This window comes from Bos grunniens, chromosome 16 (genome assembly GCF_055505025.1).
Source record: "Bos grunniens cultivar Pamir isolate PY7600 chromosome 16, Bosgru_T2T1.0, whole genome shotgun sequence".
Lineage (NCBI taxonomy): Eukaryota > Metazoa > Chordata > Mammalia > Artiodactyla > Bovidae > Bos > Bos grunniens.
In genome coordinates, this window is record NC_141180.1 from 10,356,398 (window position 1) to 10,381,534 (window position 25,137).

The 25,137-nt window shown below is 49.7% G+C and overlaps 1 protein-coding gene, 2 long non-coding RNA genes and 1 pseudogene across 4 annotated transcripts in view; 2 read left to right on the forward strand and 2 right to left on the reverse strand.

Annotated features, from left to right (window-relative positions):
- The first annotated feature begins 4,529 nt into the window (after positions 1-4,529).
- LOC147356157 (large ribosomal subunit protein eL29 pseudogene) lies at positions 4,530-4,986 on the forward strand (annotated as a pseudogene).
- Positions 4,987-12,068: 7,082 nt separating this feature from the next.
- Positions 12,069-16,118, reverse strand: LOC147356158 (uncharacterized). The gene is made up of 3 exons (XR_015142656.1): positions 15,075-16,118; positions 14,141-14,397; positions 12,069-12,227 (listed from the first exon to the last, which is right to left on the reverse strand). It is a non-coding gene; the product is annotated as an uncharacterized LOC147356158 (long non-coding RNA).
- A 5,900-nt stretch (positions 16,119-22,018) lies between these two features.
- On the reverse strand, positions 22,019-24,219 carry LOC147356159 (uncharacterized). The gene is made up of 3 exons (XR_015142658.1): positions 23,969-24,219; positions 23,023-23,101; positions 22,019-22,614 (listed from the first exon to the last, which is right to left on the reverse strand). It is a non-coding gene; the product is annotated as an uncharacterized LOC147356159 (long non-coding RNA).
- Positions 24,220-24,811: 592 nt separating this feature from the next.
- The window catches only part of VASH2 (vasohibin 2), a 40,979-nt gene continuing 40,653 nt past the window's right edge, over positions 24,812-25,137 (forward strand). For both annotated transcript variants that reach the window (XM_086342353.1, XM_086342352.1), the window contains exon 1: positions 24,812-24,940. The gene's annotated coding sequence lies outside the window, so the exon portion shown is untranslated. The remainder of the gene's footprint in view (positions 24,941-25,137) is intronic.

The window sequence follows — 25,137 nt, forward strand, 5'->3', positions numbered from 1 at the left end:
AGAAGACTCTTGAGAGTCCCTTGGACTGCAAGGAGATCCAACCAGTCCATCCTAAAGGAGACCAGTCCTGGGTGTTCGTTGGAAGGACTGATGCTGAAGCTGAAACTCCAATACTTTGGCTACTTCATGCAAAGAGTTGACTCACTGGAAAAGACCCTGATGCTGGGAGGGATTGGGGGCAGGAGGAGAAGGGGACGACAGAGGATGAGATGGCTGGATGGCATCAACAACTCGATGGACATGAGTTTGGGTAAACTTCGGGAGCTGATGATGGACAGGGAGGCCTGGCGTGCTGCGATTCATGGGGTTGCAAAGAGTTGGACACGACTGAGCGACTGAACTGAACTGAACCGGGGCAGATGGGTGGAGCTGCTCTGAAGTCCCCAGGCCCCAGGCCCCGCCTCCCACAACAGGGCTCACTCTCCCAGCAGGCCTGATCCAGACACTCAGCATCTCGGGCTTGCCTCCAAATCCCCTGGGGAGGGTCCTTGGTAAACCCCAGCATGCTGTGCCCCACCCCAGAGGTTCTGATTCTGCAGGTGTGAGGTGGGGCCCGAGGACTGGTGTCCCTCACAAGCTCCCAGATGATGCACCGCAGCAGGTCTGGGACCCATACTTTGAGAGCTCCCACCCTATAGAAGCTGCCTCTGATCTCCCTTCCCTGGGTGGGCTGAGCACACAGTAACTTTTTAGGGGGTTCTCCCCAGGCTCAGCTCCCCACCAACCCCGTACCTGCTCTCTAGGTTGCCCCAGAAACCCTTCCTCCAGCCTGGCTGGAAACAGGACCTGGCTGTTTCTTTCATGAGCCAGAGGGGAGGCTTCTGTCTTTTCCCTGTGAAGAGGAGCAGGGTAGAGATTGAGTTTCTTAACCGTCTGGATGGCTCTGAGCCCAGCAGGTGCATTTGTGGCCATGGAGGGGAGGCACGCAGATGGCACCGCTGGCCCATCTCCAGCCTGCGCAGGACACACGGCATCGGGCACCTGTGCAGAAACAACCTGAGCACCCATGGGAGACATGGGGCGGGCCAGGCGGTCCCTGGAGAGAGTCAGCGGTCGCTCTTCCCTATCAGATGTTTATCTTCCTCCCTCCCCCTTGCTTTTGGCCCGCTTCAGAGAACAGGGTGGATCTGAGACGGAGGCAGCGGACTTTGCTCCTAGGAAAGGAGGGTTGGGAAAACCAGCCTCTAGGAAAGCAGCGTTCTCCCTGGTGAAGACGGCATCGATGTGTATCTGGTTCCGGCAGCATCCTGATCACCATGAATCGAGGATGGCAAGCAACACGCCTACCTGTTTTGGAGAAAAGGTAGCAAAGGAGAGAAGAGACTCTGTCCCAGAGTCTGGGCACAAAATCCAGCACTTTCAACAGGCCAAACTCCTGGGCTTGATGCTAAGGCCTCCTGAGCAAGTAAAGGAGGGAAAAAGGGACTTTCCTGGCAGTCCAGGGGTTAAGACTCCACACTTCCACTGCAGGCAAGCACGACGTGACTAGGAAATTTAAAAAAAAAAAATGAAAGGAGGGAAAGAGATGTTTGTGGACTTACTTTTTACGTTCTAGGAGTTACCTGGTGATCCCGGCATGGCCACGCGGGTCAGACTCACATAAGACAACCCCTTCCCGGAATCACGTATTCACTTCTAGAACTACCAAGTATGGGTTCACCCAACCCTTCCTCTTCCTGTTTATGTTTTGTCTGTAATATTCATAAACACAATGAATTGTATGATTAGGACTTCCATTTTTTTCTTCTTCTTTAAATTACCTTTTAAAATTCAAGATCTTCTCTGGGTTTCTGTCTCACAGGTTAATTATAGGGTTGATTCATTTATTCGTTCAACAAACATTAAACAGTAATTTCGGGCCAGGGTTGCAGAGCCAAGCGAGACCTGCTGCCGGGTCTGGTAGTCTGGTGAGGACAGACGTATGGAGAATTTAAACGGTGAGAAAGTGCTGAGGAGGGGACCTGGGCCGAGTGCTGAGGCACATTAGCGAGTATGAACTCTGTGGGTGGGGCTGGGGAAGGCTCTGAGCTGAGCTGCTGTTGGAGCTGCGTCTGGCAGGAGCATCTCCAGGCCCCTGTGGGACCTCCCCCGAGTTTTCTGTCTTCTCCAAACAAGAGCTTAGCAAAAGCTGCCCTGGGCAAAAGCTCTGCCCTTAGCAAATGCATTTGAAACCCTACTTCCCCAGTGCTGTTTTTATTCTTGAGTTTCCTTCCGCACTAGCTCAGCTGACTTTCCCAAAAGGAATATGTGGCTGGTATATTTGGTGTGTTCCTGTCACTTCATCGCCTCCTAGGAACAAGTGAGCACTTTAAAATTGGGAAAGATTCTCCTGAATTTGAAGGGTTTACAGGAACTCTAGCTGGGCAGGGGACCAGATCCCATGAAACACCCTTTCCAAAACTCAAATTCAGTTTGTACAACAATAAGCAGGGATGCTTGCAATGAAAAAAACAAAACCAAATGAAAAGAAACCTCACAGGTTGTTCCAGTTCACTCCCAGAAATTGATTCTTTAGACCCAGGATGCTGTCATGAAATTTTTCAGAAGCGACCCACCTGTTCGTGCTGGTGGGTTGCTTGTGAAAGCAACTGGCCATCTTTGCCTCTGCAGGTTCTTACCGCTTATTTGGAGGCCTACTTGGGCTGCTGCTAAGTGAAGAGATTCCTCCAGTAAACAAGGTTCGGGGGGTGGGGAAGGGGGCTTGGAGGATCCAACCAAGCCTCTGGCTTAAGAAGGAGCCAGAGAACCACTTGGGGCATCGTCCACAGCTGGGAAAAAGCTCACTGAAGGCCTCACTGCAGAAGGGTCCACAGGAACATCACTGATCCATTAGCAAGCAATGCTGGTCAGGCTCCCGACTGAAAGGCTAAGGTCCTTCTAGAGGAGGAGACAATAACATACCCCATCTGCTGAGAGCATTACAGTTCCCAAAGGGCTTCACTGCATGATCTCATCTGACCATCACGGTCACCACATGTGAGAAACAGGTTTTGATTCCTGTAACCCTGGCAGCACCAAGAGATGCTGGGTGAGACTTCAGCATCACCCTGGCCGGCTCCCCGTTCCCCAACCCACCCCCAACAAGCCTATCATCTAAGCAAAACGGTGTACACGTGCTTGCTGACAATATCTCAGCATCTCCTTTCTTAGGGCCCCAAGAGCCTCCTATAATAAACTCTGAAGCCTCACTGATCACAGACATTTTGCAGAGGGGTAAACTCAGGCTCAGCCTTGCCAAAAGTTGTGTAGCTAGAAAAAAATGGAGCTGGGACTAGGACAGATTCGCAAGGCAGGCCTCTCCCTTGACTCATATGAGCTGCCTCCTTGGCAAAAAGTGAAGTCACTCAGTCGTGTCCGACTCTTTGCGACCCCATGGACTGTAGCCTACCAGGCTTCTCAGTCCATAGGATTTTCCAGGCAAGAGTACTGGAGTGGGGTGCCATTGCCTTCTCCAGGGGATCTTCCCATCCCAGGGATCAAACCCGGGCCTCCCACATTGTAGGCAGATGCTTTACCCTCTGAGCCACCAGGGAAGAGGGTCAGAAAACCCAAGCAGGGAGAGGCAGGCACAACCTCAGCCTCAGACTCTGACTGAGGGATGACCTAGAGGGAGGGACATCCCTAAGGCATTGGCACAGATGGTCAGCCTGGTGGGCATCATGGGCTGGCTTTCTTAGCCCTGGCACCAATCTGCTGCTGGCACTCTTGCCTTCAGCACCCATGAGACAGTTGCCTGGACTGCTCTTGGGCATCGGGCCCCCTGTAAACTCTCACTAGTGTGCTCAAGGCAGCCCCCTTGCTATGTACGCTCCATCCTCTGAGACTCGCAGCGAGGATCTGGGTCAGTGACGGAAGTCAGGCATAGAGAGGTGGACACTCTGGGCTGCTAATTATGACAATGATCATAAGCCACACTTCTTGTTCTCTTCAGTCGCTCAATCGTGTCTGACTCTGCAACCCCATGGACTGTGGCACATCAAGTTCCTCTGTCCTTCACCATCTCCCAGAGCTTGCTCAAACTCATGTCCATTGAGTCGGTGATGCTGTCTAACCATCTCATCCTCTGCTGCCCTCTTCTCCTTTTGCCTTCGATCTTTCCCAGCATCAGGATCTTTTCCATTAGGTCAAGTCTGCATCAGGTGGCCAAAGTATTGGAGCTTCAGCTTCAGCAACAGTCCTTCCAATGATTAGTCAGGGCTGACTTCCTCAAGGAGAAAATCAGTCACATTGTTGATTCCCAAACCTGGAGATCTGGGGATCTTTTGCCATAAAGTTGAACAAGCCACGCCTACTTGCTCCTGAGTCAGATACCCGGAGGGAGCTGGAGGTTCATATACGTTAGGCTCTTTGATAACACTTGTATGTTGAATAAAGTTTGAAGTTTAAACCCACACATGCTTCTCCTGTGTTTATCTTAGTGATGGTTATGTAGTTGAGAGTCTGCAGCAGAAAATGTATCTCAAAAAGCTACCTTGGTTCTTTCTCGTCTGGTACCAGGCGCTTCAGGATCTGCTGTCCCCAATGCAAACATGGCCAAGTCCGAGAACCACACCATGCACAACCAGTCCTGAAAATGGCCCAGAAACGGCATCAAGAAATCCCAATCACAAGAATATGAGTCTCCTAAGGCGGTGGACCCCAAGTTCCTGAGGATCATGCACTTTGCCAAGAAACACAACAAGAAGGGCCTGAAGAAGATGCCGACAACGCCAAGGCTGAGGCTGTCAAGGCCCTCGTGAAGCCCAAGGAAATCAAGCCCCAGATCCCAATGGGCGGCAGCCGCAAGCTCAGCCAACTTGCCTACACCGCTCAGCCCAAGCTCAGGAAACGTGCCCGTGCCCGCTCATCAAGGGTCTCAGGTTCTGCCGGCCAAAGTCCCAGGCCAAGGCTTCAACCAAGGCCTGGGCACCTACAGCTGCAGCTCTGGCTCCCAAGGGTGCCCAGGCACCAAAGCTCTGGAGTAGAGACCTTCATCTGCCAGTATGAGGACAGAAGGGCCGATGTGACCCCTGGGCTGCTGTCTGCATAGTGCCGGTGCCCTCATTTGGGATCTGAACAAATAAATCTGAGACAGGATCTGTCAAAAACACAACAAAAAGCTACCTTGGTTTCCAGTGACCTGTAGCGTGAGGTGTCTGTGGCCTACCCGATGGACCCAGGAGACAGCAGGGCATCTGGGCACGACATCAACCACCCCAGGCTCGGCTCAGGTCCACTTGGCTGGCCACCTGCATGTGGGGCTCGAGGTGGCTGGGTTGCTCCATGTGGCACAAGGGGCCCCGTCTGGCCCTCCCCTGGCAGAGCTGAGCTAGTGCTCTTCCTTCTGTTCCACTCCCCCATCTCGGACTCTGCTCTGCACCCATTGCTGGGGTTTGGAGGGGGGGGCGTCGCTGGGAGCCCTGCGAGGGTGGAGACAGGCACCTTCTGGATGTTGCTTTGCCCTGGGATGGAGAGGCTCTCCCTCTGACCTGGGAACACAGGCCCGCGTCCCTGGTTTCTGAGTTGGCTGGAGCATCCTCCGTTGAGCCATCAAAGAGGACCCTGAGAGCTGAGGGCAGGGCAGCTAGGCAAGGATGCTCTCTCGCTGTGGGATCCCATGGGTTTCTGGATTTGAGACTGCCTGGCATGATAACCAGCCCAGAAGTGTTCTGCAGTGGGGAAGCGGCTGCTGGGAGAGATGGACAGAGCACACAGAGGCTTTGGTTTTAGATCTCACTAGCTGACTACCTGGAGGCAGGTTACTCACCTCTCTGAGCCGAGTCATGCTGGGAATTCGGAGTCAGTGGGTTAAATGAGGCGGAGATGGCGGGTTCCCCACACAGCACAGGACGCCCTACCGATGCGGGTTCCTGCGCCTTCCCCTTCTGTTAGAGTCTGTGTCTCTAGCGCACAGTCAGGAAAGCCAGATGTCAGGACCAAAGGCACAGCCTTCCCAGCAAGCTGGCCACCTCCCCGGGACCCCCACAGCTGCCAGCTCCTTCCTTAAAAAACACTAAATCAGAGCTAGTGCCCTGGAGCACTGTCAGGGGCAAGGCAAACAGCAAGAGGTCTTTCTCTGGACATTCGCTCCTGGGTAAGCTCAGGCGGCAGCCCCATCTCTACAGTGCTGGTCACACAGGCTGCAGGGGGCTGAGCCCTGAGGGGTCATCTCTTGTCCTCTCTCCCGGCTCCCCAAGCTCCTGGCAGAGACCCAGAGAGGGCCAAACCAGGTGAGCAGCCTTGCTCAGAGGGTCTGGATAGAGCTGTGTGCTCGCCCAGGGACGAGGCAGCTCTGCTTCTCCTGGAACCCTCTGAACTTGACAGCAGCTTTTGGCCCCTGGCCGCTGATGGGGTCACCGTCTGAACACCGAGGCCTCTTCCAGCCCACTCTGCCAGGTCCCCATGAAATGTAAACACAGGTGGGCTTGCCCTTCTGGAAACAGACTTTGGGGTTGGCTCTGAGCTGGACTCTAAATCTTTAAAACTGTCCATGAGGCAGCCTTGGGTGAACAGCCTGTGCGGCCTGTGGATTCCCCAGTGTTTTGCATTATTGTTTCCTCACTGATGGATCATATGAGTGGTACTGCCTCCTCAGTCCCGAGGCTGTCCCCCTTGTTCACTCTGCGGTCACTGGGTGGCAGAGTGAGGCACCGTCCTGTTGGTGCCCTCCAGCTGGAGCTCCATCCCTTCATGGCAAATAGATGGGGAAACAATGGAAACAGTGAGAGACTTTATTTCCTTGGGCTCCGAAATCACTGCAGATGGTGACTGCAGCCAGGAAATTAAAAGACACTTGCTCCTTGGAAGAAAAGCTATGACCAACCCAGACAGCATAATAAAAAGCAGAGACGGTACTTTACCGACAAAGGTCTGTATAGTCGAAGCTATCATTTTTCCAGCAGTCATATATGGATGTGAGAGTTGGACCATAAAGAAAGCTGAGTGCTGAAGAATTGATAACTTTTGAACTGTGGTGCTGGAGAAGACTGTTGAGTATCCCTTGGAATGCAAGGAGATCAAACCAGTCAATCCTAAAGGAAATCAGTCCTGAATACTCATTGGAAGGACTGATGCTGAAGCTCAAGCTCCAATACTTTGGCCACCTGATGTGAAGAACGGACTCATTGGAAAAGACCCTGATGCTGGGAAAGACTGAAGGCAGGAGGAGAAGGGGACAACAGAGGATGAGATGGTTGGATGGCATCGCCTACTCAATGGACATGCATTTGAGTAAACTCCTGGAGTTGGTAATGGACAGGGAGGCCTGGCATGCTGCAGTCCATGGGGTCGCAAAGAGTCAGACATGACTGGGAGACTAAACTGAACTGAACTCATCAGGGGCTCCACGGATACAGCCCAGATTCTCAGACTTGAAGAATCACCCAAGGACTTGTTCAACTGCTTTTGTCCTGCCTCTTACTAGCTGTGTGCATCTGGCAGGTTACTAACCTCTCTGAACCGATTTTCTGATTCAGCAGTCCAAGGTGGGGGTAAGAATTTGTATTTCTATCAAGTTTCCAGGTGATATGACAGCTACTGTTCAGGGGAAAGTGTCAGGGGCTAAAAGTCCCTCCCTGGCTCCTGGGAGTCCAGTGGCCTGGGATCAAACACTCTCATCTCGTAAAAAGTAGGTAAAGGTGACCATGCACAGAATTCCTTCAGGAAGGCTCCGGTGCTGGCATTTCCCACCCCATCCCCCTCCCAACATCCTTTGTCACTGTCCCTAGAGTGTATCTCCACTGAAGCACTCAGTGGCCAAACAGTCAACATGTTTGCAACCACAGAAGCCCAACACTGAGTAGACGCCATTGAAGAGAGAACAGAGATTGGAGGAAAGTAACAGGAGAAGGTGACAGAGAACAGAAACAGAGCCGTGCACACACGCACTGGTCCCAGTGAGACCCCAGATGGGATGACGCCCCCCTGTACTGGGGTTTGAGACGGGAGACAATCCAAGAGGCCCCTCCTGCCCTTCTTCACTGCACCTTTCCCAGGCTCCTTGTGGCATGTGACTGGGTTCTGGCTCAAGGCACCCCAGGGCTTTGACAACCCCATGGCACACAAGCTGAGAGAGACAGAGAGAAATGTACAGAGAAACACAGAACAAGGGAAAGAGAATATAACTTGGGAGCTTTTTGTATCAGGGTGGGAATGGCATCACTTCCACCGACATTCCCCTGGTAAGAACCCTGTCGCATGCCACAGGGAGCCTGCAAAAGGTGCTGTGAACAAGTGCAGAAAGCGGCTCGAGGATTTTCTCCCATCTCAAAAGTGCAAGTGTTAGTCGCTCAGTTATGTCCCATCGACTCTTTGAGACCCCGGCATGGACTGTAGCCCACCAGGCTCCCCTGTCCATGGAATTCTCGAGGCAAGAATATTGGAGTGAGTTGCCATTTCCTTCTCCAGGGGAACTTCCTGATCCAGGGATTTAACCCAGGTCTCCTGCATTGCAGGCAGATTCTTTACTGTCTGAGCACCAAGGAAGCCCCAGTCCTTCATGGCTGCATGGAGCAGAGCACCCCCTTCCCCACACCCATTAAGACTTTATGAGGGAACAATGAACTCCCACTGAATTAATCTGCTGAAATCTCGGACTCGATCTATCTACCTGCAAGAGAATGTAGCATTCCCCAACCAATGTATCAGACACAAATGGAAAGAGAGAAAGACAGTAGATGCTCCCACAACGTACAATCTTGCAGGTCACTCCGTTAGTTTGATCAGAACGAGCTCATTTAACATCTTGGGCTCTAGGACGGTAACAATTACCACCTGTGGAGTGTGCTCAGGGGCCACACTGCTTTCCTTTCAGGAATTCATTTTATTCCTTGTAAGAATGTGAGAGGTGGTACGACTGTAATCCCTGTTTTGAAGATGCAGATCTGAGGTGAGCGGCCGGCGTGCCGTTAAGTACTCTACCCAAGGTCATGCAGTGATCACCTCTGGGAAGAGGCAGTGGCAAGATCTGACTCCAGGCTGCCTGTCTGTAGCCCACATGCTCTAAACTACACCAAACCCTCCCTGAAGACTCAAGGCCCAGTCCTTGGCTGTGGGGAGCTTAAACTGAGTTGGGAAGACATCGTGGTGTATACTTGAGAGTATGGATTTTGGGTGGAGGAAAAGAATTTGTCTAACCCTAAGATGGCTTGCTAAATGCAAATGTGATGACTCCACAGTTGAAGGAGGAGGTTGGGAGTAAAGGGAGATGGGATTAACGCAACAGGAACAGATCCCGGTAACCTTAGGAGTTTGATGAAACTGTGACAGTCTGGAGAACTCTGTGTGAATGTCAGATTCCCCAACTTCCCTTCCCCTCCTGCTCTCCACGCCATCCTGCATCCTCCTCTTCAGCTTCGTGATTTCAGGTCTTTTCCAAGAGCTGAACTGTTGTATCCTTCACTGTTGTATCCCCAGCCCCAGAAACAGGGCTAGGCCTAGAGTACATGCTCAGTATTTGTGGGATGAATTGATGGGGAGAAATATAGCTGGTGGGGGCTTGGCAGCAAGAGTTTGTTCACTTGGAGCCTCAAATCTGTGAACGTTATGGGCTGTGGAATCTCAAGAGGCCGTCTGGTCCATGCCTTGCTTCCGCTGGTGACTGCCTGCCAATCATCCAGTCTCTTCTCTCCTTAAAGACCTAATATATGACAGCAGGGCTGACAGAGGCTTTTAGAGACCACATAGTCCAGGTGATCTCCATCTTGGATCTGTACAGTCCTCCAGTTTATGGGATACCAACGCCTGGACCCGCTCTTGGAAAGATTCTGATTTGATTGGTCTGGGCTGTTGCCCAGATATCAGAATTTTTAGTGGCTCCCTAGGTGCTCTTCATGTGCTGCTGAGGCTTAGAACTAGAGGTCTAATCCAATCCCTTTGTTTTATAGACCAAGCCTCAGAGAAGGGAAGGGGGATGCCCAGGATTATTCAGCCAGCTCTTGAAGGGATGATCCCCAAGTCCAGTGAGCACGCTTCTCTACTCCAAAGGCCTCCCCATCATCTCTTCTGAAAACGTAGTTTTTGATCTCCTGCTTTTGGGGGCTGAAAGTGATTCCTAAGGTTAGAATCTTTAAACCTTTCCTTGATCTGCCCAGAGTGGATTCAGCTTTAACCCAGAGTCTCAATCCAGTCCCAAAGCAGTTTCACCCAGGTCCTCCTTCTTGTTCTGTATGGGCCTCCCTGTACGACCACATGCCAGTTCTTCAGCTTCTTGGGGAGGTCTCCCCACATGCCTTGGGAGCATCTCTGATCCACACGCCTTCCCCGCTCAGTCCCTTTCTGGCTTTCTTTCCTCCACTCAGCTGCCTTTGACCCACTTATTCTTCTCCAGGCTAAAGTCCTCCCTGAGCACCCCTTGCCCACTGAGCTGTCCCCAGCAGGAAAGACCTGGCAGACAGTGGGTCTTGCCTCCTTTTGCATTTCTCCTCCTTGATGACTCCCCTCTGGCTCTGCAAAGGGAAAACTGGCCCCAGAAAACTGCCTCTGTCCTCCTCCCAGCTAGCACACAGCTAACTTGAGTCATGCCCTTGGAATACACATAATCGGATCTCATTTGTTAAAATAATAAAACAAAACAAAACAAAAAACCCCAGCAGTGCAAAACACATGCTGATAAAGGCTTTGGTGAAAGATGATACAAAGTAGACTGACTGTTCCTTAATCAGGAGCTCAGTAAACACCCTTTTCCTGGGAGAGCCTCCCAGAGGGTATTCTGGGCAGCCCGGAGAGTTTTTAACCCTCATTAGCTCCAACTAAAAATGGACCCACTGGAATTTTTACAGGCAGCTATTAAGCAGGAGTAGAACTCACAGGGCATTATTATGAACATGGTTACTAATTATGCCTCCCAAGCCGGGGATAGGGGGTGGGGGTGGGGGTGGGGGGGCAGCTGGGGGCAGAGGATGCTGTTGGGTTCCTGCCTTCCAGGGGGTGAAATTACTGCTCTGTCATCCTTGACGATTTCTCCATCTCCCAGCCAGGCCTCTGGGCTGTCCAGGTCACCCTCTGGTGAACTTGGCCGATAGTTTCTCTTTCAAGAATGTTACAGCCAACCAAGCCATCCGCGCGCCGCAGGTAAGGAGTTCACACACCCATCATTGAGATGTCTGATGACGGTCAGCAAGTGCTGAGCCCAGCAGGGGCTCGACACACAGCTAACTCCTCCTCTGCCAGTTGCTTCCTCCTGCCGGGTCTTATTTAATCCTTCCACAACTCCTGCGAGGTGGCTGTCGTTGAACCAATTTTCAGAAGAGCAAACGGGTTCAAGGTTGCATGGCTCAGCTGAGTCTGCACAGTATTCTTTGCACGGACTGTACCTGGAAACCCTTCTGGATCATGATATGGTGATCATTTTCCTGAAGGCAGGGGACTTAGAGACGCCACAGGAACATCTCAAAAGGCAGAGAACCATGGCCAAGGAGAGAGGAAGGAGGAGAAGGGTTAAAACAAAAATCATCTACTCCAGAGGGGACACTATATATCAGACATGGCCCGTAGCCATGTTTTAATTGGCCTACACACTCTTATATGATGGAATTTGTTGCTGATATTTGAAAAACCAGAGCATTTCCCCCAAAGAGCCAGACTTCCAAGTTGTCTCTTTTACTTTTTTTGGCATGCCAGGTCGTAGCTGCAGCATGCTCGATCTAGTTTCCTGATCAGGGATCGAACCCAGGCCCCCTGCAGGGACAGGCGGATTCTTAACCACTGGACTACCAGGGAAGTCCCCCAAGCTTGTCCTGAAAAACTGTAATCATTTGGCCAACCATTGGTGGAGGCAGACTAGGGCTTCCCTCCTCTTTAAAGAGGACAGTACTCTCCAGCGTGCCACCGTACCCACTCGGCCAGCGTCACCCATTTCTGTTCCTTGCCTGACACACTGACAATTGAGTTTATGGTCCCTGATCTATTTCCACCGACCCCCTCCCTGTAAGACAAACAGGACCCAGTGAGGTGACAAGATCAAAGGCACATGGGGTGACCTAAGACAACCACTTAGCTTCCCTAGGCTGCAGTTTCCTCACCTATAAGATGGGAATGTTGATAGTGCTTGTCTTAACGTGGGCTGCTGGAACAACATACCACAGTCTGGATGGCTGAAACAATAGACATTTATTTGCTTAGAGTTCTGGAGTGCGGAAAGTCCATGATCCAGGTGCCAGTAAATTTAGTTTCTGGGGAGAGCTCTCTTCCTGGCTTGAGGCGGTCACCTTCTTGCGATGTCCTCACATGGCCATTCCTCAGTACATACTCTGTAGGGAAGGGCAAGCTATCTGGTGCCTCTTCTTGTGAGGATACTGACCCTATTGGGTCAGGGCCCCAGCCTACAATCTCACTTAACCTTAATCCTTTCCGTAGGGACCCCATCTCCAAATATGGCCATATAGTTAGGGCTTCAGCATACAAATTTGAGGGGGGACACAAGTCATCCTCAACATTCAAAAAACTAAGATCATGGCTCAGTGACAGATCTTATTTTCTCAGGCTCCAAAATCACTGCAGATGGTGATTGCAGCCACAAAATTACAAGACACTTGCTCCTTGGAAGGAAAGCTACGACAAACCTAGACAGTAGATTAAAAAGCAGAGGCATCATTTTGCTGACCAAAGTCCGTTTAGTCAAAGCTATGGCTTTCCCAGAGTTGGACCATAAAGAAGGCTGAATGCCGAAGAATTGATGCTTTTGTGTTGTGGTGCTGGAGAAGACTCTTGAGAGTCCCTTGGAGCAAGGAGATCAAATCAGTCAATCCTAAAATAAATCAACACTCAATATACATTGGAAGGACTGATGCTGAAGCTGAAGCTCCAATAATTTGGTCACCTGGTTCGAAGAGCCAACTCATTGGAAAGCTTTACACTGATGCTTGGAAAGACTGAAGGCAAAAGGAGAAGGGGGCAACAGAGGAAGAGATGGTTGGATGGCATCATTGACTCAACGGACATGAATTTCAGCAAACTCTGGGAGAGAGTGAAGGACAGGGAGGCCTGGCGTTTTGCAGTCCATGGCGTCACAAAGAGTCAGACATGACTGAGTGACTGAACAACAACAACAGTTCAGTCCATCAGTTCAGTTCAGTCGCTCAGTCATGTCTGACTCTTTGTGACTCCATGAACCACAACATGCCAGGCCTCCCTGTCCATCACCAACTCCTAGAGTCCACCCAAACTCATGTCCATTGAGTCGGTGATGCCGTCCAACTAACTCATCCTCTGTCGTCCCCTTCTCCTCCTGCCCTCAATCTTTCCCAGCATCAGGGTCTTTTCCAATGAGTCAAATCTTCGCATCAGGTGGCCAAAGTAATGGAGTTTCAGCTTTAGTATCAGTCCTTCCAATGAACACCTAGGGCTGATCTCCTTTAGAATGGACTGGTTGGACCTCCTTGCAGTCCAAGGGACTCTCAAGAGTCTTCTCCAACACCACAGTTCAAAAGCATCAATTCTTCGGTGCTCAGCTTTCTTTATAGTCCAACTCTCACACCCATTCATGACTACTGGAAAAACCATAGCCTTGACTAGATGGACCTTTGTTGACAAAGTAATGTCTCTGCTTTTTAATATGCTGTCTAGGTTAGTCATAACTTTCCTTCCAAGGAGTAAGCATCTTTTAATTTCATGGTTGCAATCACCGTCTTCAGCCCATAATGGTGCCCATTTCCTAGGGTTGCTGTGTGAGGCTGGACTGAGTCCATGTGGGAAAAGCACTCAGCGTCTGGCGCATCATATGTTCTCAGTAAATGTCAGCAATAACATGTGACAATAACAGTGAGGGCGTAGGCTCCCTCTTTAGCTTTTTGTAGCACTTCCTCTGCCAAGAGAGATGCTTGTCATGGTCTCTCAACTGCTCCCCAGACAATTGTCTATCATAAGGTCGAGGAAAGTGTTAGCATTAAGGAAGGAAGACATGTTGGCACGTGTCTAATGCTGACTCTTTCCTCAGGTTAGACACCAGGGAGCCTCCAGGGAGACTGACAACAGGAGACCCCGTGGTCGTCTCCTCTGGGAAAACTGAACACCCCGCTGTAAAACTGGGCTCACACTCCCTCTTCAGTATTCCAGCCTCTTCAGAGGCTGGGCAGACAGTCAGCCTCTCAATGTGGTTAGCTCGTGGCCCAGATACACAAATGCCTGGATTTCCTTCTTGTGTAGAGTCCTTGTCCCATCTTACCTGTCTTTCCTTTTCATCTCCGGGTGTGGGACATTCCCTGGAAGGCACCGGGCCTGTGTCCGGGCCCTGGAGATCCAGGTGTACTGGTCAACTCGATCTGCTCCACAGTCTACTCTCTGCTCTGCGCTGTGCCGGAGGCTGTCCTTGGTGGACTGGGCTCCCGTCTCCTGCCCTCATCTGCTCCTTCAGGCCTCAGGCAGGTAACAGCTTCTGGGTTCTGCACCATCCCTAATGGTCCCGTCATCTCCCCTCTGCCTCTGTCAAAAAATATCTTTCACTTAAAAACCAGTTCGAGAGTCCCACCTGTCTTCTGCTTGATCCCTGACTCATATAGAATGAACCTGACCTGTACAAAGATTTTCAGGGCACAGTAGAGAGGTCTGAACCCAGAAAAACTGCTCAGTGGCAGGGTGGTGAGTCAGGCACTCATTCTGCTCAAGGATGAGTTTCCTGCTCCAATTCCATGACTATTTCACATACACACCCTGTGGCAGTCACCAAACACCTAGAGGTGGCTGCCTGCCTCAGATGGGATGCTGCAGGCAGCTGAGATTGGCAGATAGAGTGCCCTTTGTATCACTTGGGTTCCTGGACCTTCAGAAACTCCCAGGGTAGGTCCTGTACGACCCAGATCATGCGTCTCCATAGCAACTGCCTTAGGTCTCATTCATTAGCTGGGGCAGGCCTGGGTCACCGCACTTACCTATTCATTTGGGAAACAGATGCTATTTTATTAAACTGCTTCTTTTTGTCTTCCTATAGTGCCCAAGAGCCAAAAGGGGCTTCCTCACATAACCCCAGTGTCCCAAGGCATCTGAGCGATGGCTCCTCTTTGCATGAATCTCAGGAAACCCATAGAGACCAAATTCAAGTATTTGCAAGATGGCTGCTGTTAGAGACTGTATTTTATTTACCTGTCTATTTATCTACTTACTTATGGCTGCACTGGGTCTTCATCGCGGTACACGGGCTTCTCATTGCCGTGGCTTCTTGTTGTGGTTCGCGAGTTCTAGAACACAGGCTTAGCAGTTGTGGCATGCAGGCTTAGCTGCTGCATCGTGGCATGTGGTATCTTCCCAGACTAGGGATTGACCCATGTCGCCTTCACTGGCAAGTGGGTTCCTCACCACTGGACCACCAAGGAAGTCCCAAGAGACTTGATTTTTCTGTCCGTCCAAAATTCATATGTCAAATTCTCAATTCCCAGTGCAATGGTTTTAGGAGATGGGACCTTGGGCAGTGATTAGGTCATAAGGGTGGGGCCCTCATGAATGGGATTAGTGTTCTTGTAAAAGAGGCCCTGCAGAGCTCCCGTGTCCCCTCCACCAGGCGAGGGCACACTGAGAAGCTGGCTGTGCAGGAACCAGGAAGTGGGTCCTCACCAGTGTCTGGGCTCTGCCAGCACCGTGATCTTGGACTTCCCAGCCTCTGGAACGGTGAGAAATCAATGTTTGTTGTATGTAAGTCATGCAGTCTGCAGTCTTTTTGTGAAGGGGCGGGCCCAGGGCCTCTGACTGCACTGTCAGGAGTGACAGGAGGTTTCTTCTCTGAAGGCTGCCATTGTCATTTCACAGCAGACGATCCTCGTCCTCTCTGGGAAAAAAAGTAGCTGAAACCCAAGAAAGTCTTAAATTTCTGCTCCCTCTAGCCAAATGTCCTCAGAGCACCTCAGAACCCTACACCTGGCAGGAAGAACCATTGTCCAGGGCCCGCTGCTGCCCGTGGGTCGTTCAGGCCCCAGTGGGGTCCTCTCCCTGGGGCCTCCCTGGTCTGAGTCCCTTTGCTTTCATTTCTCCTCTGTGCTCCCCCTTCTCCCGTGATCCCTCTCCAGGGCTTTGGTTAGAAAAACTAATGAACCTGAAATTCAAGGGACTTCTCTAGGAGGCAAAAGTTTGAAACATCAGGACAGTAAAACTTTTTGATCATAAGAACATCTGGGTCTTGACTGTGACGACCATTTAAATCCACATTCTTCTTGCTATTAAAAAAAAAAATAGAAAAAAAGAGTTGGATTAAGAGAATCTTCTAGTTCTGCCACTTATTAATTGTATCATCTTATGCAAGTTGCCTAACCTTCTAAACCCCAGTTACTTCCTTTGTAAAATGGGAATAATAATACCTGCCTTACAGGCTTAGTATAATAGACGGTTGTTATGTTTTCAGGAGTTAGTGCCCCCTTCACCTTTTAAAAACTTTTCACTTGGAAATAATTTCAAACTCACAGAAAAGTGGCAGGAATAAGAATAGTGCAAACACTGTCTGCATACTCTTTACCATTAACATTTCACTTTAAATCTTTTATTATTTTCTTCTACACACGCACACAGAGTGAGGTATTTTCCTGAACCCCTTGGGAGTAAGTTACACATTGAATAGCCCTTTCCCCTGGTATACCTCATATTTTCTTTTTTAAAATAAATTATTTATTTCTTTACTTATTTCTTTATTTTTATTTAAAAAATTTTTGCTCGCACTTGGTCTTTGTTGCTGCTCTCAGGCTTTCTCCAGGTGTCGTGAGCGGGGTCTACTCTTCGTCACAGTGCCCAGGCTTCTCTCTGTGCTGGCTTCTCTCCTTGTGGAGCACAGGCTTTAGGCACACACGCTTCGGTAGTTTCGGCTCACAGGGTTAGTCGCTCTGTGGCATGTGGAATCTTCCTGGACCAGGGGTCAAAGCCACATCCCCTGCATTGGCAGGGGATTTTTATCCACTGTACCACCAGGGAAGTCCCCTAAGGTACATTTTCTAAGAAAAGGAATCAGGATATTCTCTCACATCACTATAGTACAATTACTAACTTCCATAAAGCTGACAAAGACACAATACTTTTATCTAATTGAACATCTAGACTCCAGCTTTGTCAATTGAACCACTAATGTCATTTACACCATTTTTTCCCTCTTAGGTCAGGATCTAGTTTATGATCAGATATCACATTTAGCCATCATGTTTTTTTAGTTTAACTCTTTTTTTTTTTTTTTTTTGGCCTTGCCATGTGGCCTGTGGGATGACCACCAGAGAAGTTCCTAGTCTTTCCTTAATTTGGAACATGTCCACAGGTTTCCTTTGTCTTTTATTACATTGACAGTTCTAAAAATATAGTTTTTTGAATGGAAGTTTCCTTATTTGGGATTGGTATGATGTTTCTTCATAATTAGATTCATGTTAAGGATGCTAGTCAGACTGTTGTATAGGGGATGTTGTGTTCTCTGGATATCACATTTGGAGGCACGTGAATGGCACCCCACTCCAGTACCCCACTCCTGGAAAATCCCATGGATGGAGGAGCCTGGTAGGCTGCAGTCCATGGGGTCGCTAGGAGTTGGACACAACTGAGCGACTTCACTTTCACTTTTCACTTTCATGCATTGGAGAAGGAAATGGCAACCCACTCCAGTGTTCTTGCCTGGAGAATCCCAGGGACGGGGAAGCCTGGTGGGCTGCCGTCTCTGGGGTCGCACAGAGTCAGGCACGACTGAAATGGCTTAGCAGCAGTAGCAGATGTTCATCAGCCCATAACTGGTGATAATAACTTTGATCACCTGGTCAAGGTACTGTGTTACTCCATTGAATAGTTACCATTCTTCCCCTTGAAACTTACAAGCAATTTGAAGTAAGACACTTAAGATCATGCAGATATCCTGCTCCTCACTGAAATGTCCCCTAGCATGCATTTATGACTCTTGCCTGAAAAAAGTCTACTATGAGGATTGCAAAGTGATGATTTTCTAACTCTGGTATTCCATTCACCTTTACATTCTACTGTAAACAAGATTCTTCCTTTCTACACCACTTATTTATGTATTTATTTATAATCAATATAGCCTTGTGGGTTTCTATTTTTCCACCAGCTGTCTATCTGGTTACCCTGGGGAGGGCTGCTGTATTGCAGGCTCAGTATCAGTCTTCGCTGTTGGCCGGCTGAACTCCCTCAACAATGGCAAGAGCTGTGGACCAGATCTGGTGTCAATTTAGAAATGAGGTAAGGGTGTATGATTTTTCACTATGGTGACTGAAGTTGGCCTTCTGCTCATAGCTCTCTGTTCTTTCTAATTATGCAAATCAAGTAATACTTTAATTGGCTGCCCACCTATCACTCCTGGTAGGGTGACCATGGGTATCAGTTCGACTGGGGTGGTTCTAGTGTACACTTATTTCCCCCACGTAATCATTACTAGCACACTTTTCACTCTTGAAAGTGGCTCAATTTAGACAATATGTGTGTGTGTGCATGCTAAGTCACTTCAGTCGTGTCCAACTCTTTGTGACCCCATGGACTGCAGCCCACCAGGCTCCTCTGTCCATGGGATTCTCCAGGCAAGAATACTAGAGTGGGTTGCCATGCCTTCCTCCAGGGAATCTTCCCAACCCAGGGCAACTGTGTCTCATGTCTCCTGCATTGGCAGGTGGGTTCTTTACCACTAGTGCCATCTGGGAAGCCCAATTTTGACAATGAATACCCTCCCTTTAGGAACACCATGATTTATTATCCAAACACCAGGGGTTCCTGCAGATAAAGTCACACTGGTCTTCCTGCCTCCTTGCTGTCCATTGTGGTAAGTATCCCACCTTGTCCTTTATGATCATGTGCTCCCACCAGGGCTTTGCAGTTCTGTGATTTTTATCATCTCCACTAAAATCATGGAGCTCAGTCCCACAGCAGCTTCCCCCGTACCATCAACCTTGAACTACAAGGTCAGTCATGTCATGCTCACAAAAACAAAACAAAACAAAACAAAACAGACTTCCTTACTAGCACACTCTTTATTGCTTTAGTGGAGTGTGTCCTCTGGGCCAGCCCAGGGAACTAGTCATGTGGTGGATTCTTGAGCCGTATATGATAAACTCTTCTAATAGTCCCTCCTTCCTGAATCTTCTGACCCCTTCCTCAACACTGCACATGGAAATCTGGCTTCTCCACTTTGCTTACTGTAGGCCATTTTTGAGACCAGGCTTCAAAAAGCCACCCTAGCAAACTCTCCGGGCAAGCTCCAAGCATCCTTACTAAAATATTAAATCTCGAGTTCTATGTGAATATCCCCAAATTAGTAAATTCTTCCAATTGAGCTTCCTGCTTCACCCCCACCTGCAAACAGAACATCTTCCAGATCCACTCCCACATGCTTCTACAGTTCCTGCCAGTGCACACCAGCCAAGTCCCACAAGATTTGTGGCAAGCATGCTCTTTCTCCCTGGAGCAGGACTTCTTCCAAGTGTGGGCTGTGCGACAGCCTGACTCTGGGTTTTGGCAGAGGCAGTAAGTGGCGGGGCCAGGTCTTGAGAAGAAGCCTTCTTTGGGCAGGAACATTCAGGAGATCTGAAGGGTCAAGAAACTCATCCACCCCTATCCCCGGTCTCAGGGTCCCAGTCTTTCCCTATCAGGGCTCTGCTTTGACGTGGATGCCTATCAAGGCCATGCATTTAGTCTATTTTTGCAGTTCTGCTACCCTTGTGATCAAACTGGTTCATCCTAAAGGAAATCTACAATGAACATTCATTGGAAAGGCTCATGCTGAAGCTGAAGCTCCAATACTTTGGCCACCTGCTGTCAAGAGCTGACTCATTGGAAAAGACCCTGATGCTGGGAAAGATTGAAGGCAATAGGAGAAGAGGGTGACAGAGGATGAGATGGTTAGAGAGCATTACCGACTCAATGGACATGCATTTGAGCAATCTCCGGGAGACAGTGAAGGACAGAGGGGCCTGGTGTGCTGCAGTCCATGGGGCTGCAAAGAGTTGGACATGACTCAGCGACTGAACAGCCACAGCCACTTGTATTCCCAATGTTTCCCTCTCCATCAATTCAACCCAGTTAAATACGTGAAAGCTGTGATGCTATTGCATATCAAAGCTACTGCTATCTCTCTTGTCACCAGCAAAGGACTCTATTGACTTCATACAGCGAGGAGACACAACCCAAAAATCCATCCTGAGGACTCGCTTTCTAGAACCACTTGTAAAACCGGTTGTCTTAGCTCTGTTACTCTAGAAAACAGGATCTGAAAGCAGAGATGAAATCTGATTGAGAAGGCAGCAAGAGTGAGTGAAAAGGGAAACGAGGTGGGCTAGGAAGAGAAGCAGTGCAGGACGGTCTGTTCTCTTGCAGGTAGGTGCTTCACCACCCTCTGCAAAGAGCCGTGGCAGGTGCTTTAGGAAGTACGTCTGCTCAGCCATATGGGATGTCTCCAGACAGTGTTAGAAAATCACGACTCAGAACAGTCCATAGGAGGCAGGAAGGAAAGATAATGTATTTGCCCAGCTCCCTCTCATTTCCTCTTTCTATCAGTCAAATGTCCCTCGTGCAGGCCGCAGGCTCAGTCACTTCAGTCGTGTCCGACTCTTTGCGACTCCATGGACTGCAACCCGCCAGGCTACTCTGTCCATGGGGATCCTCCAGGTAGGAACACTGGAGTGGGTTGCAATTTCCTTCTCCAGGGGAATCTTCCCAACCAAGGGATCGAACCGTGTCTCTTATGTCTCCTGCGTTGGCAGGCAGGTTCTTTACCACTAGCACCATCTGGGAAGCCCCAAAATGTTCCCCAGAGGGAATTAATTCCCTTAGATTCCCCATTGAGGGCTGCTTAAAAGCCACATCCTTCAGTGTGACATTTCATCTGATGCAGAAGTAGTAGACGGCTCAGAGACTCCAGACACGCGGTCAGCCAGCCTGGCTGTACAGCAGCAGCCAAGGGGGACCTGATGGGCAAGCGACTGTCTGTCCCAGATGGCTGAACTGCACAGATTTGGCTGGCTGTGAAGGGAGCTGTGGAGGCAGGGAAAAAAGGCAACATCTAGCCAGTGTGATTAGGCTCATAAGATGCATCTCATACATCCATCAAGAGGCTATAAATATCAACAGGTGGTGGAGCTAGACGTATCATCATCAGGTTAGGATTTTGTCTTATTTATCTTAGAGACCCTAGCAACTGGCACTTGAAAAGAAGATACCATTTGAACTCAGTTTTTATGGTTCCAAACCATAAATTAAAACTACTACATGTCTCTGCTATGCCAGTTGTTATGCTGGTGAACAAATAGGACTATGCTCTCAGAGGTTGAGCAGCTGGTCATCATGTGTCAAGTTGGCCTTGCCCCACTGTGTGCATATGTGGCTATGTCACTCTTACTAACCACCTGAGCCCTGGCTGCCAAAGGAGGAAAGGAGGCGATAAATTAGCCGTTTGGGATTAACATATATACGGTACTATACATGGGCTTCCCTGGTAGCTCAGCTAGTAAAGAATCCGCCTGCAATGCAGGAGACCCTGGTTTGATTCCTGGGTCAGGAAGATCCTCTGGAGCAGGGATAGGCTACCCAGTCCAGTATTCTTAGGTTTCCTTGATGGTTCAGACAGTAAAGAATCCTCCTGCAATGCAGGAGACCTGGGTTCAATCCCTAGGTTGGGAAGATCCCCTGGAGGAGGGCATGGCAACCCACTCCAATATTCTTACCTGTAAAATTCCATGGACAGAGGAGGCTGGTGGGCTATAGTCCACAGTGTTGCAAAGAGTCAGACATGACTGAGTGACTAAACACAGCAGAGTACTATATATAAAAGAGATAACCAACAAGGACCTACTGTATAGCATAAGGAACTATACTCAGTATTTTGTAACAACCTATATGGCAAAAGAATCTGAAAAATACATATATTATAAATAAAAGTATATTATATATAAAAGAATATATATATATATAGCTTAATCACTTTTCTGTACACCTGAAACTAACACAACATTGTAAATCAACTATACTTCAATTAAAAAATTAAAAACAAACAAACAAAAAAAACCCCCTAAAACCCATAATCTGTCTGGCCTGGGTTCACTTGAGTGTTATATAACACGAAATACACAAAGAAATGGAGAACAGAGTCGGCTGGTCCACACAATGAGTACAGTTCTCAGATGCAAAAGGATTCTGAACAAAAGGGCCCTTCTGACCTCCAGTCCTTTCAGCGGGACAGCGCAGCTCACATCAGAAGCTGTCTTACCACCTCTTTGGAAAATTAACCAAATCTCATAGCTGTCTTCTTAGACCGTTTCACTTGACTCCCCACTGCACCCATCCCCTGGGATGGAGGATGGATAGTAGGAATACTGGAGATGAAAAACAAAAGCGTTTCCTTCAACTGTGGGGGAGTCCTGAGGTGCCTAGGCCAGGAAGATGATCGATGACCCTCTCTGGTCCCTAGGATCTTGATCCGGGTGAAGCAGGATCCAGGCCCTGGGTTGACATGGACCTTGTAGTTGTTTGAATTTGGCCTGAGTGGGGACACTGGAGATTGATGCCAAGGACACTTGCCAGACACTCTGTGATGTTCACTAACGGGTCTGATCACTTGAGCTTAGGAAGCTCCCTTTTCTCCTGAGGGCTTGTGAGGCCATATTCTCTACTCTGCATACAGATCTGCATCTTGAAACCCTAGTCTCCTGGACTTGAAACCCCAGGGGAAGCGAGGAGAAAGAGACGGATCTGAAAGAGAGTGAGAAAAGGGAGGAAGGCTGTTTGAGGTGAGAATACAGCTCATTCCTCTGAGGCATGTTTTCTCCTAATCAGGAAATGAAAACCAAGGCAATTATGTATTGAGAGGATAACTCTCTTTCCATTCCCTATTTTTTCCAGGTGTGCTTGTACTTGAATTACTCAGATAATTTCCTGAATGTTATTATTAGGTCCATTTCCTCTATCTGGACCTGAGTTACTCTCACTGTGGAATCTATAAAGTCCAGGGCCTGGGCTCTGTCGGTGATGCTGCAGGACTGGTTAGGAATCCAGGTCTCTACCTCACCTTTCTTCTGAGCCAGGAGCTACACTCCAGCACCCACCCCTCAGCACACCGTTCTCTGAAAGCGGAGTTCCAGTTCCACAGGAGCGACTAACCCGTAGCATCCAGAAACAGATCTGTCATCAGTGGTTTTAGATGATTGCTTCTTTTTCCTCTTCATTAAAAAAAAATTATCTGTTTTAATTGAAGGATAATTGTTTTACAGTGTTGTGTTGGATTCGGCCTTATGTCAACATGAATCAGCCATAAGTATACATGTCCCTTCTCTCTTGAATCTCCCTCCCACCTCCCACCTCCCACCCCATCCCAGCCCTCTAGGTTGTCACAGAGCCCAGGTTTGAGTTCCCCAAGTCGTAGAGTAAATTCCCACTGCCTATCTATTTTACATACAGCAGTGTATATGTTTCCATGCTACTCTCTCCATTCCCCCGCCCCGGCAATAAGTCTATTCTCTATGTCTGCAGATGACTGCATTTTTAATTTGAGGTTAACCTAGCATTGCTGTCACAGCTGCTTTAACTCCTCAAAGCTGGCAGGCTGGCCTGGAGTTTAAAGAGAAAGGCTTTACAGCCAAGTTCTGAAGTCTCCATAAGCGAGGAAGTCAGAGGATCACAGAATCTTAGAGCCAGAACAGACCTTGGAGAGTGAGCGATCTGCTCTTCTCAGATAGAGGCCGAGGCACAAAACAGGCAATGGCTTGTCCTGGGTCACACAGCTTAGCCAACTGATAAACCTGGCCTTAGGGCTAGCCCTCAGGTGAGGACTCTGGTGCTCTTCCCCTCTCACCTTGCTCTTCTTTTTAAAAAGAAGATGTCTTTAAGACAAAGGTCTTTCCCTGGGGAGTGTGGGAGGGCCTCCACTTCACCCTGGCTCTGAAGCATCTCTCCCTCCTCTCCTAAATCAGTAGCTGTGACAACAATGTGAACCTCGATGACCACTCCTTCGCATATTATCTTGGGTGTAAAGGGACTTTATTTGTCTCTCTGGACTAATGTCTCACAAGGAAAGATGCTGAAGCTGAAGCTCCAATACTTCGATCACCTGATGCGAAAAGCCGACTCGTTGGAAAAGATCCTGATCCTGGGAAAGACTGAGGCAAAAGGAGAAGGGGACGACAGAAGATGAGATAGTTGGATGGCATCACCGACTCGATGGACATGCATTTGAGCAAAGTCCTGGAGTTGGTGATGGACAGTGAAGCCTGGTGTGCTGCAGTCCACAGGGTCACAAAGAGTCGGACACGATTGAGCGACTGAACAACAATAATGTCAGAGGATCTATGGCTCTGTCACCTAGTGGGTTTTGGGTAATTCGTAATGTGGGGTTAAAAAAAAGTGTGTGTGTGTATATATATATATATATATATATATACATACATACACACACATTAGCATTGTTCCATCATGTGAACAGCCCTGCCTGAACCACCCATCACCGCTTGGTAGCGGCAGGTGAGTGTGTCCAGTGTTCCTCAGGGAATGTGTCTTACCACAAGCCCTCGTCTACCTCGGGGTCACTTCTTGGGTGGCTTTACTCTCAGGGTCACTTCTTGGGTGGCTTTACTTTTCCTCTGCTTCCCACAGTTGCAACTCCCGCAGTACCACGACCCTTGGGGAAACTCTGTCCTAAGTCCCAGGGACCCACGCTCCCGCCCCCGCGGGGGTCCCAGGACAAGACGGCAATCGCATTTCGCGCGGCCGCCCGGGGCCCCCTCCTCCTCTTCGCTCCCGCCCAGGAGCCTCCGGAGCCAATCAGAGCGCGGCGGAGCCCCGGGTTGTGAGAGTCCCGCGCTCGGGCCCCGCCCCTCTTTGTTGCGGCGGCCAATGGACGCAGTCAGAACATCGGCGGCTGCCCGGGTGACTCGGTTATCTGTCACAGAATAACATTCGAGAATGGGACATGGAATGAGACGACGGCCGCAGCACCCCCAAGCCCAGGCCCAGGCCCAGAAGCAGCCCCCGCCTTCCCCGCCGCCCGGAGAGGCTCCGCAGCCATGAGGCAGACTGTCCCGAGGTAAGGTTCCGGAGCTGCTGTGCGCCCTTTCCCGCGCCCCGCCTGCAGCCAGTCCCCCGCCCCGCCCGGGGTGCCCGGCGCTGGAACTCGGGGAAGCAGGCGGGTGGAGCCACTGCCCCTGCAGCCGGGGGCCGGGGGCCGCCCCTAGCGCTCCCGGCTTCGGGAGGGCTTCCTGGAAGAAACGCGGCGGTCTTTGC